The sequence below is a fragment of the Lissotriton helveticus genome, chromosome 6 (assembly GCF_964261635.1).
Source record: "Lissotriton helveticus chromosome 6, aLisHel1.1, whole genome shotgun sequence".
Classification (NCBI taxonomy): domain Eukaryota; kingdom Metazoa; phylum Chordata; class Amphibia; order Caudata; family Salamandridae; genus Lissotriton; species Lissotriton helveticus.
In genome coordinates, this window is record NC_136067.1 from 2,083,507,113 (window position 1) to 2,083,513,112 (window position 6,000).

The window sequence follows — 6,000 nt, forward strand, 5'->3', positions numbered from 1 at the left end:
GAGACTGGGAAGGAGGAATGACAAGGAGGTTGGGTCTTGGAGGTAGAGGGATGTGAGGTCTGATGTATTGGTATACGTGCAGTGCATTCATATCTGTATGCTTGTGATATCTGTTTGGCTGTAGACTGTGGTACTTGGAAGTGTGTGAAGTCTCTGTGACTGGTGTTGTGGGTATGGTGTCCCTTTGTGACGGTGGAAGTGTCTGTGGCTAGTGTTGTGGATATGGTGTCTAAATGATGGTAGAAGTGTTTGTAGCTGCTGGTGCAGATGTGATGTCTGTCTTTGTGATGGAGGAATTGTCTATGGCAAGCTCCAGTGGTGGTATGTAACTGTTACCACGCAACTTTTAGCACGAAATACTTTTACAACAAAACTATTACCACGCAGGACCCTTTACCACGAATACCTTTACAACGCATTACACTACAACGCAGATACTATTACAACGCATACCGTTACAACGTAAGTATAGGTAAGTTTATCTTTTTTTAAAACATTTATTAGGGGTATTGGGTTTGGGTTTTGGGGTACAGGGGTATTTTTAGGTTTCAGGGTTGGGTTTGTGTTTTGGGGTACAGGGGTATTTTTAGGTTTCAGGGTTGGGTTTGGGTTTTGGGGTACAGGGGTATTTTTAGGTTTCAGGGCTGGGTTTGGGTTTTGGGGTACAGGGGTATTATTAGGTTTCAGGGTTGGGTTTGGGTTTTGGGGTACAGGGGTATTTTTAGGTTTCAGGGCTGGGTTTGGGTTTTGGGATACAGGGGTATTTTTAGGTTTCAGGGCTGGGTTTGGGTTTTGGGGTACAGGGGTATTTTTAGGTTTCAGGGTTGGGTTTGGGTTTTGGGGTACAGGGGTATTTTTAGGTTTCAGGGCTGAGTTTGGGATTTGGGGTACAGGGGTATTTTTAGGTTTCAGGGTTGGGTTTGGGTTTTGGGGCACAGGGGTATTTTTAGGTTTCAGGGTTGGGTTTGGGTTTTGGGGTACAGGGGTATTTTTAGGTTTCAGGGTTGGTTTGGGTTTTGGGATACAGGGGTATTTTTAGGTTTCAGGGCTGGGTTTGGGTTTTGGGGTACAGGGGTATTTTAAGGTTTCAGGGTTGGGTTTGGGTTTTGGGGTACAGGGGTATTTTTAGGTTTCAGGGCTGGGTTTGGGTTTTGGGGTACAGGGGTATTTTTAGGTTTCAGGGTTGGGTTTGGGTTTTGGGGTACAGGGGTATTTTTAGGTTTCAGGGCTGGGTTTGGGTTTTGGGGTACAGGGGTATTTTTAGGTTTCAGGGTTGGGTTTGGGTTTTGGGGTACAGGGGTATTTTTAGGTTTCAGGGTTGGGTTTGGGTTTTGGGGTACAGGGGTATTTTTAGGTTTAAGGGCTGGGTTTGGGTTTTGGGGTACAGGGGTATTTTTAGGTTTAAAGGCTGGGTTTGGGTTTTGGGGTACAGGGGTATTTTTAGGTGTCAGGGTTGGGTTTGGATTTTGGGGTACAGGGGTATTTTTAGGTTTTAGGGATGGGTTTGGGTTTTGGGGTACAGGGGTATTTTTAACATATATATTTACAAATTAATAAATAAAAATTAATATAATTAATTAAAATATGTAATATTAAAATAATAATTTATTAATAAATAAAAAATATTATTAATAATTACATTATTTTAACATATTATATACTTACCTATACTTACGTTGTAATGGTATGCGTTGTAATAGTACCTGCGTTGTAGTGTATTGCGTTGTAAAGGTATTCGTGGTAAAGGGTCCTGCGTTGTAAAAATTGCGTGGTATTGGTCTGCGCGCTAAAAGTATGCGTGGTATCAACATATATCCTCCAGTGGTGTATGTGAGTATGTCAGTGGGCAAGCTCCAGTGGTGTATGTGCGTATGTCAGTGGGCAGGCAGGGAAATAGTGAAAGTGGAAGCAGAAGGGGAAAGAGGTGTGGTGGACTGCTGGCAATGTTGGAAGGCTGCTGTGAGTATGGAAGCGAGAGCCTGAAAAGATCTCTGTAGGCCAGACATAAGAGCATAAATACCTTCCAGATACGACACCATAAAATGTAACTGGGGTGTTTGCATTTGAAGGGTATTCAGCACTTCTGGGTGACCCACAGAGATCTGCCTCAAAAAGTCCACAGCCTCCACACTCAGGGCAGTTGGGGACACAGAGGCAGGGGGTGAGGTGCCTGTTGGGAACAAGATTCCCAAGGTAGCAGACAAGGAAGTAGCCGACTGAAGTCCAGGGGGTCCCCCACCACCACTTGGGAGCGTCCATTGGAGCTTGACAATGATTTTGCTGTGGGATTGTCGAGTCACCCTCTCCTAGCTGCTGTTGGGCTCTCCACTGCCCAACAAGGTGTGGGTAGGCCACCACCAATATGCGGGCCACTAGGGGATCAGGGTTAGGTGAGTCACCCTTCTTCTTGGAAAGGACAGCCCCAGCTGGACCTCTTCTTGGTCCAGTGTCTCAGGCCTTCCCACTTTTTCTTGCACTGACCACTGTGGCGACGAGCGTCCCCAGGATCTGAAACCTCTGGGTAATGGCTTTCCACATTGACAACTTATGATGGGCTTTGAACTGTATGGAGGCATTAGATGAGGAGACTGAGTGGTCATGCAAGGTAAAGGTTATCAGCTAGGGTGAAAGGTAGCACACAGCTAGCATAGACATCTCACAACACTGCATACAATACATATTTGAAGTGCACAATTTAAATCTTCTCTACCCTTCATCCTGTTTATGGCTATACTCATTACGCCTGACCCCTGACATCATGTACCCATGGCCCATTCCACATGTGCTGTGAAAGGTGATTTCAATGTAACACAGAACACCAATGTGTCCTCTTGAAGTCTACAATTGTATTACATCCCAATGAACAGACAGCTGTACAGTCAGGAAAAATGACTTCAAACACACTTGCTAAAAAATCTCTACTGCCATTTCACTGAGTACGTGGCAAGTTTTGAGGGACAACAAAATAAAAGTTCTGCCTTGTGGATCAGTGGACATGTGCTGACATCACGGAATACACCATATGCCTTATGTAGCAGGGTGTGTATGCGACAAAATCTACATATAATTATTCATACTGACCAATTGAATATTTTCACACAGCTGGTGATGCACTTAGGAACAGTACTTCAGATGGAATGTATGACGTTACAACGCATGCTTTTACCACGCATGCTGTTACAACGCAGGTTTTACTACGCATACCATTACAATGCATTACACTTGGGGGTGCTGGATAGTGAATAGTTTAATTTACTATTCCAACTCCAGTCCCCGTGGATAGTGGGGAAGGTGTTGGATAGTAAATTAAACTTATTCCCTATCCTAGAGCGCCCCCCAGTGTAATGCGTTGTAATGGTATGCGTAGTGAAACCTGCGTTGTAACAGCACTGCATGGTAAAAGTTTTGTTATAATGGTTGTAAACCCTTCAGATGTAACAAACTTTCAGATGTGACAATGTTTCTCAATAACAATGTTCCTGTACATTAGTAGCAACACTTTTATGACCAGTAAAATCCAAGGCATCTGGGAATAAAGGGCCTGTGCTAAGGCAATGAGACAGAGTGACAAAATGGGCCCATGGACGGTAGTTTATGGTGTGGGGCTCTCATCTTGCACCATACCCAATTTAGTATCACTATCTGCATTTATGCAAAATCATGGTCCTGTTACACTATTTCAGGCCACTTCTGACCATCTGCAGATCTACGGGGGGGGGGGGGGGGTACTTAGTACATCCGTTACATTGAGTAAAACACTCCGCCCCAGCATGGGCCATGGAGCATGAAAGGCACATATTAATGTCAGTGTTGGATCTCAGCATGCTGAGCACACTGTTCCCACATGACCATTGCATGGCCACATATACCATGAAAACTGTACATATAGTGACTATCCTTTATGTTACATTTGCATTGTGGGTCCCTGTGATTTGGTCTGGGAGGTCTTGATAACTCACTGAAGAAAGGTTGGTAATGCCTTATGTGTATTGAGCACTCGTTGGGACAGTACAGTTAGGTTACATGTCATATAAAACCCACTTATAGGACAAATACTCAATTTAGGAGTTAAAGCCTGTACCTGTACAGTTTTTCAAATATTTGGCAAGACATGATAAGCAAAGTCAGCATTCCCACAAAATACGTTTATACATGCATAGGTATGCGGGAAACAGCCTTTACTATGCAACTGTTACAACGTATGCCGTTACATCGCATGCCATTGCAAGGAAAAAGGTGTGCAGTAGTGGGTAGAAGGTGATGGATTTAACTCCAACACTTTCCCTACTGTTGCACACACTGTCTGGAGTTAGAATATAAAATTAATCTATTCCAACTTCCAGCGCTCCCCTGACATGAAGTCGGGGTAAAGGTTGGCGTTGCACGGCATGCAATGTAGTGGCATGCGTTTTAATGTCACCTATTCGCATACAGCTGATGTATGGTTCAGGAGAGTATGCACATTACCATGATTCAGTTACCTCCACAAATATCACTGCTACATGTACCATGACTGTTAGAGTCCTATGTTGAGACCACTACATCATAATTACAAGTCGTTGGTGTGAGTATTGGTTTCTGAACCACAATGTGTGTCATGAGCTTGGCTAGGATAAATCTTAACGTATCCAAATTGTATCAGCAGCACTCACCTGCTCCTCTGCTGAGCCATAGAGCTGGCAGTACAGGGGAAGGACCCCATCTACCAGGGTCTGGAGGTTCTCTGGAGTGAAGGGAGGGCCCCTCTGCCCTGTACAGCAGGACACAGCAGCTCTCATAGGTGGCAAACAGCAGCTGGAGGTGAGGAGGTGTAGTAAGAAGCAGTATCTGGAGGCAAGTGTTTCCTTTCCCAAACCGAAACCTTGAACTATTTACATTACAAAGGTTTTTCTACATGCATATTGAACAATATATGTGGTGAAAGCTTCCAGTTCTTGTAATTCCTACATATTTCATGGTGGGATGGGGTACATTTTGGGGAGCAGATGCTGGGAGCTGCCATTCATGCCATTTCTGCACATTACTAGGTGGGTTGATGTGAAAGAGGAAAGTTAGTTTGGGACTTCTAGAACACTGTTAGTCACAAGCTTTTTCACTTTCAGCACATTACATTATGGAGAGTGATATCACTTCAAAGGCGTTGCACCCGGTCAAGCCTAAGAGAAAGTGCAAAGTGCAATTTACAGGGTCAGAGTTCCGGGTCAGGAGCCATATGTGACGTCAGCAATCTTGGAGTCAGAGGTTATTGGTGACAGCGCTTCCTGGTCAGATTTTCTGGAAGTGGCATCATTTCCAGGAGCAGACAGAATGATGTATGGGTGGTGTATGGGTGATGTAATTTCAGGCTCAGTGTCCATTGATGACTTTGTTTCCCGGAAAAAACTCTTGGTCAGGAGTCACATGTGACATCATTTCATGGTCACATGGGGTCGAAGCAAGTTTGAGGAAAGGCAGTTCATGTTACTACTAACATATCAGTGAGAATATAAGTAAGATGTACATGTGAGTTAACAAATGTAAATGTCATGGTACTTATAGAGCTCACTGTCACCAGACGGTCACCTTGCGGCGTCGCCTATGCGGCTTCCTGGCGCTGATACTTATACCGCTGTGGAACCCCTCCTGGCTTTCCCTGTGAAGTGTCCACTCCTGGGCTCCCCCAGGGTGAAGCCAGGCATCCTTAGCGCTGTTGGGGCTGGTGTGGAGGCTAAGCAAGCTATTGCCCAGAGTTGCAGCGTGGGGCCCGTGATTAGAATAGGCACCGAGGCGAGAATTAACAGGTCCGAGGAAATTGAGCCCGAGACCCCGCTGAGGCGGGAATCGAACCCTGGTCCCTGGCCAGAACTCTGCATCAGGGTCTGCTGCTCTAACCATTGAGCCACACTCCTCCACTAAAGCAACAAAAGCAAATCTATTTTGATAATAGAGTGGTAGTCAATGTCCTGTACTGGATATTTTTGTAGGTTAATATTGAAAACTTGCTCTAGTAGAACATCACTT